Genomic DNA, 13487 nt, shown 5'->3' with positions numbered 1-13487 from the left:
CCTAGAAGTGCTGTGGTTATACTCTGTTCTAACAGTGGTCAAGAGTGCTGAGTGCGTTCATGTCGAGTGCTCACTGCACAGCGCGTCGAGTTGTTTACAGTATGTCCGTGTCTTCATTTGCAGAGTTCATTGCCCTCACAGAAAACTCCTGACTATGTCTATACTGTGTAGTGTGTGCGTGTGTGGAGCGGGGAGGGAGATGACTTTCTGGGATGAGCGTGGGATGGTGGTTATACCACGGATAAACCTTCAACACCACCCCCCCCCCACCCCACTTAATGAAGTTGTAGAGGTCTGTGTTATCTAGGACCATGTTTGGTTGCTACTTGCTGACAACTTTGCTGTGGAGCGCTAGACTTGTACAGGGCCGACTCTCTGCAGATCAAAAACTGGATTGTGCAGGTCAGCATATTTCTCGTGTTGAAATATGCTGCTGTAAAGCTCTCTGTCCACAATGGGCTGAGTGTGGTCTTTGCTAGGTTGAGAGTTCACAGTGTAGAGTGGGTTGTCCCTGTCCTTTCTGCATAGCGGAGTGGTTGGCGCTGTAAATAGAATTTGTGATGTATCGGTATAAACAAAAATAAACACTTCGGTATCTCAGTCCAACCATTGTCCTGGCCCCAGTTGGACTTCCTTTCAGAATTACTCGACTTCCCCTCTACAGTCCGTTGAATGGGATACGCGGGCCTGCAGCATTAGTTCCCAGCACTTTGCCACGCAATTGTAAACACTAGAAAGTGCTGTCAGCTAACCAACTGGAGGGGGATTTTGCTCCACTTAATTTTCGGTGTAACCTGTCGTCATTGCACAGGTCCCAACTGCCCTGGGAGAGAGGCCAATGATCCCTATTACTGAAACGATCCCACTGCACCAACTCCTTGACCATTCGTTTGGCTCTACTTTCTTCCAAGTTCATAGCCCACGTGCACGTGGAAAACGGAATGCTCTGGCGTTAGTCCTTCCTCTTCTTGCTCGGCGTCATGCTTAGCACTGGCGCCATTGAGGTTACCATCATCCTGCATTCTCACGGGTGTCCACAGATCAGGCGATGTGTTCCCCTCCCCTTCCTGACATTATTACTGCTCATTGAGAACACAGAACGCGATAGTACCTCGGCTCACGATGCCTCTAGTAAATGCAATACCAAATATAAATAAATCTCTTCTGCTTATTTATGATCCATAGCCCTCGATGTGCCTGCCTGAACCCTCTCAAATGGCACTATCGCATATGCTTCCTCCACTTCCCATGCCAATGCGTGCCAGGCACCGACCACTCTCAATACAAAGAAATACAGTAATCTCGCCCTGCATATCATTGAACTCATCCTCTCTCGCATCTTAAAGCTATGACTTCTGGGGTATTTGACACTTCTTTTAACCCGGTATAATTATGCAGACTCTGTACCACATATATATCTCTCACGTTTTATAAGATGCTATCATGCGTCTCCTCTGTTCAGTAACCACCGAGGAAACCAGGTCCCTCTATTCCATCATGCCTTTGAACTCCAGCCCTGTAGTCCAGACAATCTCCATGTGAATTAATTGCACCATCTCCAGCTTACTTGCTTTCTTCTTACTGTGCAGTGACCAGAATTGCACACGGTGATCCAAGAGCGATCTAATTAATAATTTGTCCAACTATTACACGGTATTCCAACACTTCCAATGCCTCTATGACGTCGGCAAGTATGCCGCCCACTTCCCTCACCTTCTCATCTCCATGGCACAAAAAAAAGAGACAACCTTTCAGAATAGAGATGAGGAGAAATTCATTCACCCTGACAGTGGTGAATCTGAGATATTCATTGGCACAAACATTTGCTTCTGCACGTTCTCCATTTTGTTGGGCTTGTTGATATCATGAGGTATTCATGCGCGTGAATAAATTTCTTTTTGAAAATTTAAGAAACGGATGCTGTCGCCTGAAGCACTAACGGGACTGGAATTAGAAGAGGGCGACTAAACTTGTCCCGCCAGTGTGGGCACATCGCACATTTCACCCACATTGAACTCACAACATCTTATTGTTACAGCTAATACTGACAATGCTATAATTGATTGGTAACTGAAGGAGACAGAGTTTGTTTCCCAAAAATAAATTGAGAATATAATGATAAAATGTATGCTGAATGATTCAAACATTGCGAAACGGAACTGCACTGACTCTCTCCATTGAATATGTTTCAAGGTAACGTTACGTCCTTCTAATTCTCCTTGAAGAACTGAATGTGATAGACAATCATATAATGTGCAAAAGCTTGTTGTTTGTTCAGTGGATTGTGTCTAATGATACCATGGGAGAACTAATTGATTTAAGCGTGGTTCTTACTGGTGTATAAGAAATCTCTGAAGCAGTGCATGCACGCAGTTAAGACAATTTGTATAACCGATCGTCACTTCAGATAGAAAATGGGATATTCCACAATTTACAACATCGTCAGAATTTACTGCCCGCTGCTTGCAGCACTCGGTGTTCCAGGTAATGCTGTACGGTATCTTTGTATTGCGCTCGAGGTATCATAGATTAAGTGCATCTTGATTCCCAAGTTGGCCAGTGCATTTGTGCTGCCATTGGATAATGAAAAGAAACCTTCACCGCTAATTGTAATTCGCGTTAATTTAATTGTTTAATTATATATGCGTATTTGATTTTGGTGTTTGATACATTTATATATATTAATACGATTTTAACCTTAGCATACATTACTAGTTGTACTATTGTTAACGTATCTGCATGCCAGAAATGTTTGAACATACTTACAAAACGCGCAGACAGGAAAATACCATATATGCACATTGCTGGTGGAACTCAGTAGGGCAGATAGCATCTACGAAGAGGAATAAATATTCGACATTTCACGCCGGGGCCCTTCGGGAGGATTTCATCAGAACGGGTTGCAAAGACATTACTTCACGTAACATCTTGATAATGACAGCAATGACTCACCTGTCCCGGTCACCACCGAGTCCACTCTGTCGCGTGATGTCTCTCCATGCATTCGTAGCACAATTCCGCTCAAAACACGGTGAAAGTTTACTGTAGGGACATGGACAGACAATATCTTGTACGCGACACCCATTCGCAAGTTTGGCGTTTCTCTCGTCGTGGGGCACCACGCAGTCAGGACGCCTCCCTGGTATCTCCCCTCTTCTCGATAGCACAGAGTGTGCCATCTGACGTTACACTTGACAAGCTGTCAGACCAGTTAGCCCTGCGAGCTGTTTCACATTCTGTGAGGACATGAGGCTTTCTCCGCCATCTGTAAATAGTAGTCATAGTCATAGTCATACTTTATTGATCCCGGGAGAAATTGGTTAAATAACTCCTGATTTCCAGTGAAGTGAACTCATGACCAAGTTGTCAGTGTAATTATTAAATAATTTGATTTTAAATGGAAACCAATTGAATAATTCATTTTAAAGAGGTGTAATTACGCCATATGGTTTGGAATTGAAGCCAATCTCTCCCCCGTCTGCATTGTTCTCCGTAAGACGCTTATTCTATCAGGAGAGCTCCTAATAACCCCACCTTCCGGGAATGGTATCCAGCCCATTGTTCACTGCTTAACGGAGCCGGTGGAAGGCGCTCTGTTGCCAGCCTCCGACTTTCATTCTTTTGGTTAACTTCTGGATGTGAAACTGGCGAGATACAAATTGCGCATTAAAACGGGGGAATCAGCTTGATCCGATCATATGCATCCCATGTGTGTCAGCAGTTAACCTGACTGCCGATAACGGCCCGATGGCCTATTACTCACACTACTGACTACTCTACTAAAATCACACTAATCACTCTGTAGTAACTGATAGTAATTCATTCTTATTAACTTATTTCAGTTAATTTAACGGCGATTGTGATCCTGTCCCGCGGGAAATGCGGTCTTTCCAAAGGCATCACTCTCTACTTGGTGTCCATGGCGGTAGCCGATCTGATATACGTCATCGTTGCTATTATATTACAGAGGATAAATTACATCTATTTGTTTGCTAATTTCTTGCTCGTTACTCCCGCATGTTCTCTGCTACTTGTCCTGAGTATCGCAACCTGGGACTGTTCCGTTTGGTTGACAGTTGCTTTCACTTTTGACCGCTGCGTCGCCATCTGCTGCCAGAAACTACGGAACCGATATTGTAACGAACGAACAGCGACTATGGTGGTAGCGATAGTGAGTGCAGCGTGTTATGCCAAGGCCATTCCATTCTACTTTGCAGTGGATCGATGGCGTTGTGTTCCCGTAGCTGAATACAGCACGTCACCGCTGTGGAAAGGCTACCAGGTATTCGATAGTACCTTCTCATCGTTGCTACCAATCTGTCTGGTTCTCCTCTTTAATGTTTCAACCATCAACCGGATTATAGAGACAAATAGAGTTCGCCGGGTACTTCGGAAAAGTAGTGAAAATCGTGATGATCCGGAGGTGGCAAACCGGAGAAAGTCAATAATTCTGCTGTTCACTCTTTCAGCCAATTTTATATTATTTTGGATGCCCAATGTCGTACACTCTTTGAGCTGGCAAGTTGAAAACTATTTCTATACAGACAGATATTTCAGCAAACCGACCTATATCCTGCACCAATGTGGGTTTATGTTGTCTTCTCTCAGTACCTGCACCAACACGTGTATCTATGGACTGACACAGAGAAAATTCAGACAGGAGCTGAGGAATGGAGTGAAGTACCTCTTTGTACCAATGGGACAAATTTTAAAATGAAATGCATACTGAATTAATTCTTCCTGCAACATCAAATCTAATTATTTGGAAGTGTATTTGATTTGAGTTACATGCACCCGCTTTTTTCGAATCTCTTTGTACAACAGATTAGGCATTTAATTATTATTGCGTTCAAGGAAGAATTATGCCCGGATAACATGAAATTGAAGTCCACTATCTCTGATTAAGTTGTCAGCATATGGAAAGGCATTAGACTGTATTTTTTGGTAAATACACTGTTGACAAAATCTCTGAATGGTATTAAAGCATACATAATATATTTTAAAAATCATATAAGCTGAACATTAACATTTTGCTGCTGATTTACGGCATTTTTGTTTCATTTTAGTATCGCTGAATATCAGCATTGGGCGGTGACGCCAATATAGTAATTGTAGAATTGTCTAATAGCTATACCCTTCACAGCAACATGTTCGTGCCAGAATGTACGGGAATACCGAAGTGGCAAGTCTTCCATCATACTTACCAGCCACGACTGTGAAATGATCAGCCAGGGTCTGGTCATTCCACTTCGTTGATGCTGACGAGATTCCTGAGTGTCAATATCTCAGAGGAAATGTCCTAGACCATCCTATAAATAGAATTAGATTATGAGAACACTCAGTCCTCTTTTATTGTCATGTAGAAATGCATACATGCAAAGAATTGCAAACAAAGCACAACAGCACCTCTCCTTCCTCAGTAGACTGCGGAGTTTCGGGGTGTTCTCAAAAACCATGGCAAGCATGTGTGGCTACGTGGTGGAGAGTGTGCTGACTGGTTGAATTACGGCCTCTTATGGGAACACCAATGCCTTTGGGCGGAAGATCCTAGAAAAGATAACGGATTCCGTCCAGTACATCATGGGCAAAACCCTCCCAACGATTAAGAACAACCACTTAAAACGTTGCCGTAGAAAAGCAACATTAATCATCAACGAAGCCCAGCACCCAGGACATGCTCTTTTCTCGCTGCTGCCATCTGATAAAAGGTACAAGAGTCTCTGGACTCGCACCACGTGGTTCAAGAACAGTTACTACCCCTCAGTCACCAGTCTCTTTAACAAAACGACATCCATTTAAGTACTCTCCTATCTTGTTATTTATTGTCATTTATTTATTACCTGCATTTGCACAATTTGTTTACAGTTTACAGTTCCTGATGTTTACTGTTTATAAATGTTGTTTACAGTTGCTATTCTATAGATTTGCTAAGTATGCTCCCAGAAATAAAAATAATCTCAAGTTTGTACATGGTGACGAATATGTGCTCTAATAATAAATTTTACTTTGAACTTTCAATATTGCATTATCATGCGAACTACTCGTCTGTTAATCATGTTTTGGTTTTAAAACAAAAGCTACAACTATGTTCCGCTGAACTTATCGACAACTCTATTTTGTTCCATGCACCAAGGAAAATAATGCAAGACTACCAAAGCACCCTGTTACTAACCATGTTAAGAACCAATTTCCAATGCGGATGTCCGGGTGCAGGAGGGCGTACGTGAAAACTCCGCTCTTTGGTCATTGACTGAACCAGATGCTTAGTAGACGTGCGCTTATTTCTCCATCAACAGATATGTTCCGGGAGTCGTAAACCTTTCCTGCACTCATTGCGTCAAGCGCTGTCCGGAGGTGACGCCCTTATTCTGCGCTTTGTGTCTGTTAGTGAGAGGAACTTTCACCAACAGGACTTATTGTCTGAGTAATTGATGAAAGGATCGAACTATAGGTTATAAATCAGAGCAGTCTGTTGTTAATTCCAACCTCCTGCCAGATTCCTCTTCAAAGAATGGGGTTACCTTTCCGCTACCATTGATGTTGCCCTTACTCGCATCTCCTCAATTTCACAGCCATCCGTCGTCAGCACATCTTCCCGTCTCCCTAACAGAGATAGACTTCCACTTGTCCAAACCAAGTACACCATCAGCCTTCACATTCAGCTCGTCATTATCCATAACCCCCTTCACAGCATGTGGGAAATTAAGGATACTTCCAGTGTCCCTGACGACTGTGTGTGCAGGAAATGTGTCCAGCTGCAGCTTCTGGCAGACTGCATTAAGCAGCTGGAGCTGCGACTGGATTCAGACTGGCGCATCCGCGATGCTGAGAAAGTCGTGAATACCACGTTCAGTGAGTTGGCCACGCCGCAGGTAAAGGCTACACAGGCAGAAAGGGAATGGGTGGCCAGTAAACAGCGTCGCAGTAGGTAGGTAGTCCAGGTGTCCCCTAAGGTCATCTCCCTCCTAAATAGATATACTGTTTTGGATATTGTTGGGGGAGATGTCTCATCAGGGGAAGGCTGCAGCAGCCAAGTTCATGGCACCATGGGTGGCTCTGCGGCACAGGAGGGACGGAAAAGGAGTGGGAGAGCTATAGTGATAGGGGATTCGATTGTAAGGGGAATAGATTGGCGTTTCTGCGGCCGCAAACGAGACTCCAGGAGTGTATGTTGCCTCCCCGGTGCAAGGGTCAAGGTTGTCTCTGAGCGGCTGCAGGACATTCTGGAGTGGGAAGGAAGTGGTGAACAGCCAGTGGTCGTGGTGCACATTGGTACCAACGATATAGGAGAAAAACGGGATGAGGTCCTACAAGGTGAATTTAGGGAGTTAGGAGATAAACTTAAAAGTAGTACCACAAAGGTAATAATCTCTGGATTACTACCAGAGCCACGTGCTAGTCAGAGTAGAAATAGGAGGATATTTCAGATGAATACGTGGCTTGACAAATGGTGCAAGGGGGGAGGGATTCAATTTTCTGGGGCATTGGAACCAGTTCTGAAGGAGGAAGGTCCGGTGCAAGCAGGACGGTCTGCACCTGGGCTGGACTGGACCCAGTGTCCTAAGGGGAACGTTTGCTGCTGTTGTTCAGGAGGATTTAAACTAATGTGTCAGGGGGAGGGGGACAAGTGCAGAGTGACAGAGAGGTGTAAATAGAGGATAGAAACAAAAAGTAGTAAGGTGAAAAGTAAAAGTGGCAGGCGGCAAATCCAGGGCAAAAATCAAAAAGGGCCACTTTTCAACATAATTGTATAAGCGCTAAGAGAGTTGTAAAAGCAAGCCTGAAGGCTTTTTGAGTCAATGCAAGGAGCATTCGTAATAACGTGGATGAATTGAATGTGCAGATAGTTATTAATGAGCATGATATAGTTGGGATCACAGAGACATGGCTCCAGGGTGACCAAGGACGGGAGATCAACATTCAGGGATATTCAATATTCAGGAGGGATAGACATGAAAGAAAAGGAGGTGGGGTGGCATTGCTGGTTAGAGAAGAGATTAACGCAATAGAAAGGAAGGACATTTGCCAGGAATATGTTGAATCGGTATGGGGAGAATTGCATAACACTGAGGGGCAGAAAACGCTGGTGGGAGTTGTGTACAGGCCACCTAACAGTAGTAGTGAGGTCGGAGATGGTATTAAACAGGAAATTAGAAATGTGTGCAATAAAGGAACAGCAGTTATAATGGGTGACTTCAATCTACATATAGATTGGGTGAACCAAATTGGTAAAGGTACTGAGGAAGAGGGTTTCTTGGAATGTATGCGGGATGGTTTTCTGAACCAACATGTCGAGGTACTAACTAGAGAGCAGGCCATTCTAGACTGGGTATTGGGCAATGAGGAAGGGTTAGTTAGCAATCTTGTCGTGCGAGGCCCCTTGGGTAAGAGTGACCATAATATGGTGGAATTCTTCATTAAGATGGAGAGTGATATAGTTAATTCAGAAACAAAGGTTCTGAATTTAAAGAAGGGTAACTTTGATGGTATGAGACGTGAATTAGGTAATATAAACTGGCAAATTATACTTAAAGGGTTGACGGTAGGTATGCAATGGCAAGCATTTAAAGACCGCATGGATGAACTACAACAATTGTTCATCCAGTTTGGCAAAAGAATAAATCAAGGAAGGTAGTGCACCCGTGGCTGCCGAGGAAAATTAGGGATAGTATCAATTCCAAAGAAGAAGCATACAAATTAGCCAGAAAAAGCGGCACAGCCGAAGACTGGGAGAAATTCAGAGTCAGCAGAGGACAACAAAGGTCTTAATTAGCAAAGGGAAAAAAAGATTATGAGAGAAAGCTGGCATGGAACATAAAAACCGACTGTAAAAGTTTTTATAGTTATGTGAAAAGAAAAAGATTGGTTAAGACAAATGTAGGTCCCTGACAGTCAGAAATAGGTGAATTGATCATGGGGAACAAGGACATGGGAGACCAATTTAATAACTACTTTGCTTCTGCCTTCACTAAGGAGGACGCAAATAATTTTCCGGAAATAGTAGGAGACCGAGGGTCTAGTGAGATGGCGGAACTGAAGGAAATACATGTTAGTAGGGAAGTGGTGTTAGGTAAATTGAAGAGATTAAAGGCAGATAAATCCCCAGGGCCAGATGGTCTGCATCCCAGAGTGCTTAAGGAAGTGGCCCAAGAAATAGGGGATGCATTAGTGATAATTTTTAGATTCTGGATTAATTACTGAGGATTGGATGGTGGCTAATGTAACCCCGCTATTTTAAAAAAAAGAGAGAGAGAGAAACCAGGGAATTATAGACCGGTAAGCCTGACATCGGTGGTGGGGAAAATGCTCTAGTTACCATAGAACCATAGAAACTACAGCACAGAAACAGGCCCTTTGGCCCTTCTTAGCTGTACCGAACCATTTTCTGCCTAGTCCCACTGACCTGCACACGGACCATATTCCTCCATACACCTCCCATCCATGCATCTGTCCAATTTATTCTTAAATGTCAAAAAAGAACCCACATTTACCACCTCGTCTGGCAGCTCATTCCATACTCCCACCACTCTCTGTGTGAAGAAGCCCCCCCCTAATGTTCCCTTTAAACTTTTCCTCCCTCACCCTTAACCCATGTCCTCTGCTTTTTTTCTCCCCTTGCCTCAGTGGAAAAAGCCTGCTTGCATTCACTCTATCTATACCCATCATAATTTTATATACCTCTATCAAATCTCCCCTCATTATTCTACGCTCCAGGGAATAAAGTCCGAACCTATTCAACCTTTCTCTGTAACTGAGTTTCTCAAGTCTCGGCAACATCCTTGTAAACCTTCTCTGCACTCTTTCAACCTTATTTATATCCTTCCTGTAATTTGGTGACCAAAACTGAACAGAATACTCCAGATTCGGCCTCAGCAATGCCTTATACAACCTCATCATAACATTCCAGCTCTTATACTCAATACTTCGATTAATAAAGGTCAATGTGCCAAAAGCTCTCTTTACGACCCTATCTACCTGTGACGACACTCTTAGGGAATTTTGTATCTGTATTCCCAGATCCCTCTGTTCCACTGCACTCCTCAGTGCCTCACCACTAACCCTGTATGTTCTACGTTGGTTTGTCCTTCCAACATGCAATACGTCACACTTATCAGTATTAAACTCCATCTGTCATTTTTTAGCCCATTTTTCCAGCTGGTCCAAGTCCCTCTGCAGGCTCTGAAAACCTTCCTCACTGTCTACTACACCTCCAATCTTTGTATCATCAGCAAACTTGCTGATCCAATTTACCACATTATCATCCAGATCATTGATATAGATGACAAACAACAATGCACCCAGCACTGATCCCTGTGGCACACATCTAGTCACAGGCCTCCACTCAGAGAAGCAATTCTCTACCACCACTCTCTGGCTTCTTCCATCGAGCCAATGTCTAATCCAATTTACCACCTGTCCATGTATACTTAGCGACTGAATTTTCCTAACTAACCTCCCATGCGGGACCTTGTCAAAGGCCTTACTGAAGTCCATGTAGACAATGTCCACTGCCTTCCCTTCATCCACTCTCCTGGTAACCTCCTCGAAAAACTCCAACAGATTGGTCAAACATGACCTACCACGCACAAAGCCAAGTTGACTCTCCCTAATAAGCCCCTGTCTATCCAAATGCGTGTAGATTCTGTCTGTTAGTACTCCCTCCAATAACTTACCTACTACTGACGTTAAACTCACCGACCTATAATTTCCCGGATTACTTTTCGATCCTTTTTTAAACAACGGAACAACATGAGCCACTCTCCAATCCTCCGGCACTTCACCCGTAGACAGCGACATTTTAAATATTTCAGCCAGGGCCCCCGCAATTTCAACACTAATCTCCTTCAAGGTCCGAGGGAACACCCTGTCAGGTCCCGGGGATTTATCCACTTTAATTTTCCTCAAGACAGCAGGCACCTCCTCCTTTTCAATCTGTACAGTTGCCATGGTCTCACTACTTGATTCCCTCAATTCCATAGATTTCATGCCAGCTTCCTTAGTAAATACAGACGCAAAAAAACTATTTAAGATCGCCCCCATTTCCTTTGGTTCCGCACATAGCCGACCACTCTGATCTTCAAGAGGACCAATTTTATCCCTTACAATCTTTTTGCTCTTAATATACTTGTAAAAGCTCTTTGGATTATCCTTCACTTTGACTGCCAAGGCAACCTCATGTCTTCTTTTTGCCCTCCTGATTTCTTTCTTAAGTATTTTCTTGCACTTCTTATACTCCTCAAGCACCTGATTTACCCCCTGTTTCCTATACATTTCATACAACTCCCTCTTCTTCTTTATCAGAGTTGCAATATCCCTTGAGAACCAAGGTTCCTTATTCCTATTCAATTTGCCTTTAATCCTGGCAGGAACATACAAACTCTGCACTTTCAAAATTTCCCCTTCGAAGGCTTCCCACCTACCAATCACATCTTTGCCAGAGAACAACCTGTCCCAATCCATGCTTTTTAGATCCTTTCTAATTTCTTCAAATTTGGTCTTCTTCCAGTTCAGAACCTCAACCCTAGGACCAGATCTACCCTTGTCCTTGATCAAATTGAAACTATTGGCGTTATGATCACTGGAACCAAAGTACTCCTCTACACAGACTTCCGTCACTTGCCCTAATTCGTTTTCTAACGGGAGATCCAATGTTGCATCCCCTCTAGTTGGTCCCTCTATATACTGATTTAAACTTACCTGAACACATTTTACAAACTCTAAACCATCTAGACCCCTAACAGTATGGAAGTCGCAATCAATGTATGGAAAATTAAAATCCCTAACCACCACAACTTTGTGTTTCCTGCAGTTGCCTGCTATCTCTGCAGATTTGCTTTTCCAAGTTTCGTTGACTATTGGGTGGTCTGTAATACAATCCCACTAATGTAGCCATACCTTTCCTGTTTCTCAGCTCCACCCATAAGGACTCAGTAGACAAGCCCTCTAATCTGACCTGCCTGAGCACTGCTGTAATATTTTCCCTAACAAGCAATGCTACTCTCCCACCTTTCATTCGTCTGCCTCGATCACATCTGAAACATCGGAACCCCTGAATATTAAGCTGCCAGTCCTGCCCCTCCTGTAGCCAAGTTTCACTAATTGCTACAACATCAAAGTTAGTTATCAAAGATGTGATAACAGCACATTTGGAAAGCTGTGAAATCATCGGACAAAGTCAGCATGGATTTGTGAAAGGAAAATCATGTCTGACGAATCTTATAGAATTTTTTGAGGATGTAACTAGTAGAGTGGATAGGAGAGAACCAGTGGATGTGCTATATTTGGATTTTCAAAAGGCTTTTGACAAGGTCCCACACAAGAGATTAGTGTGCAATCTTAAAAGCACATGGTATTGGTGGTATGGTATTGATGTGTCTAGAGAATTGATTGGCAGACAGGAAGGAAGAGTGGGAATAAACGGGACCTATTTGGAATGGTAGGCAGTGACAAGTGGGGTGCCACAAGGCTCAGTGCTGGGACCCCAGTTGTTTACAATATATATTAATGACTTAAACGAGGGAATTAAATGCAGCATCTCCAAGTTTGCGGATGACACGAAGCTGGGCGGTAGTGTTAGCTGTGAGGAGGATACTAAGAGGATGCAGGGTGACTTGCATAGGTTAGGTGGGTGGGCAAATTCATGGCAGAGGCAATTTAATGTGGATAAATGTGAGATTATCCACTTTGGTGGCAAAAACAGGAAAAAAGATTATTATTTCATAGGTGGCCTATTAGGAAAAGTTGAGGTGCAACGAGACCTGGGTGTCATTATACACCAGTCATTGAAAGTGGGCATGCAGGTACAGCAGGCGGTGAAAAAGGCGAATGGTATGCTGGCATTCATAGCAAGAGGATTCGAGTACAGGAGCAGAGAGGTACTACTGTAGTTGTACAAGGCCTTGGCGAGACCACACCTGGAGTATTGTGCGCATTTTTGGTCCCCTAATCTGGGGAAAGACATTCTTGCCATAGAGGGAGTACAAAGAAGGTTCACCAGACTAATTCTTGGGATGGCAGGACTTTCATATGATGAAAGACTGGATCGACGAGGCTTGTACTCTCTGGAACTTAGATGGTTGAGGGGGCATCTGATGGTAACATATAAAATTCTCAAGGGATCGGACAGGCTAGTTGCTGGAAGATTATTCCCGATGTTGGGGAAGTCCAAAACGAGGGGTCACAGTTTGAGGATAAAGCGGAAGCCTTTTAGGACCCAGATGAGGAAAAACTTCTTCACACAGAGAGTGGTGCATCTGTGGAATTCTGTGCCGCAGTAAACAGTTGAGCCAGTTCAGTGGCTATATTTAAGAGGGAGTTAGATATGGCCCTTGTGGCTAAATGGATCAGGAGAAATGGAGAGAAGGCAGGTACAGGGTTCTGAGTTGGATGATGAGCCATGATCGTACTGTATGGCGGTGCAGGCTCGAAGGGCCGAATGGCCTACTCCTGCACCTATTTTCTATGTTTCTATGTTTCATCTGCAACTG

Source organism: Mobula birostris, chromosome 28, assembly GCF_030028105.1.
Source record: "Mobula birostris isolate sMobBir1 chromosome 28, sMobBir1.hap1, whole genome shotgun sequence".
NCBI lineage: Eukaryota > Metazoa > Chordata > Chondrichthyes > Myliobatiformes > Myliobatidae > Mobula > Mobula birostris.
The sequence above is the reverse complement of the archived record's forward strand: the minus strand, read 5'-3'. Positions refer to the sequence as shown.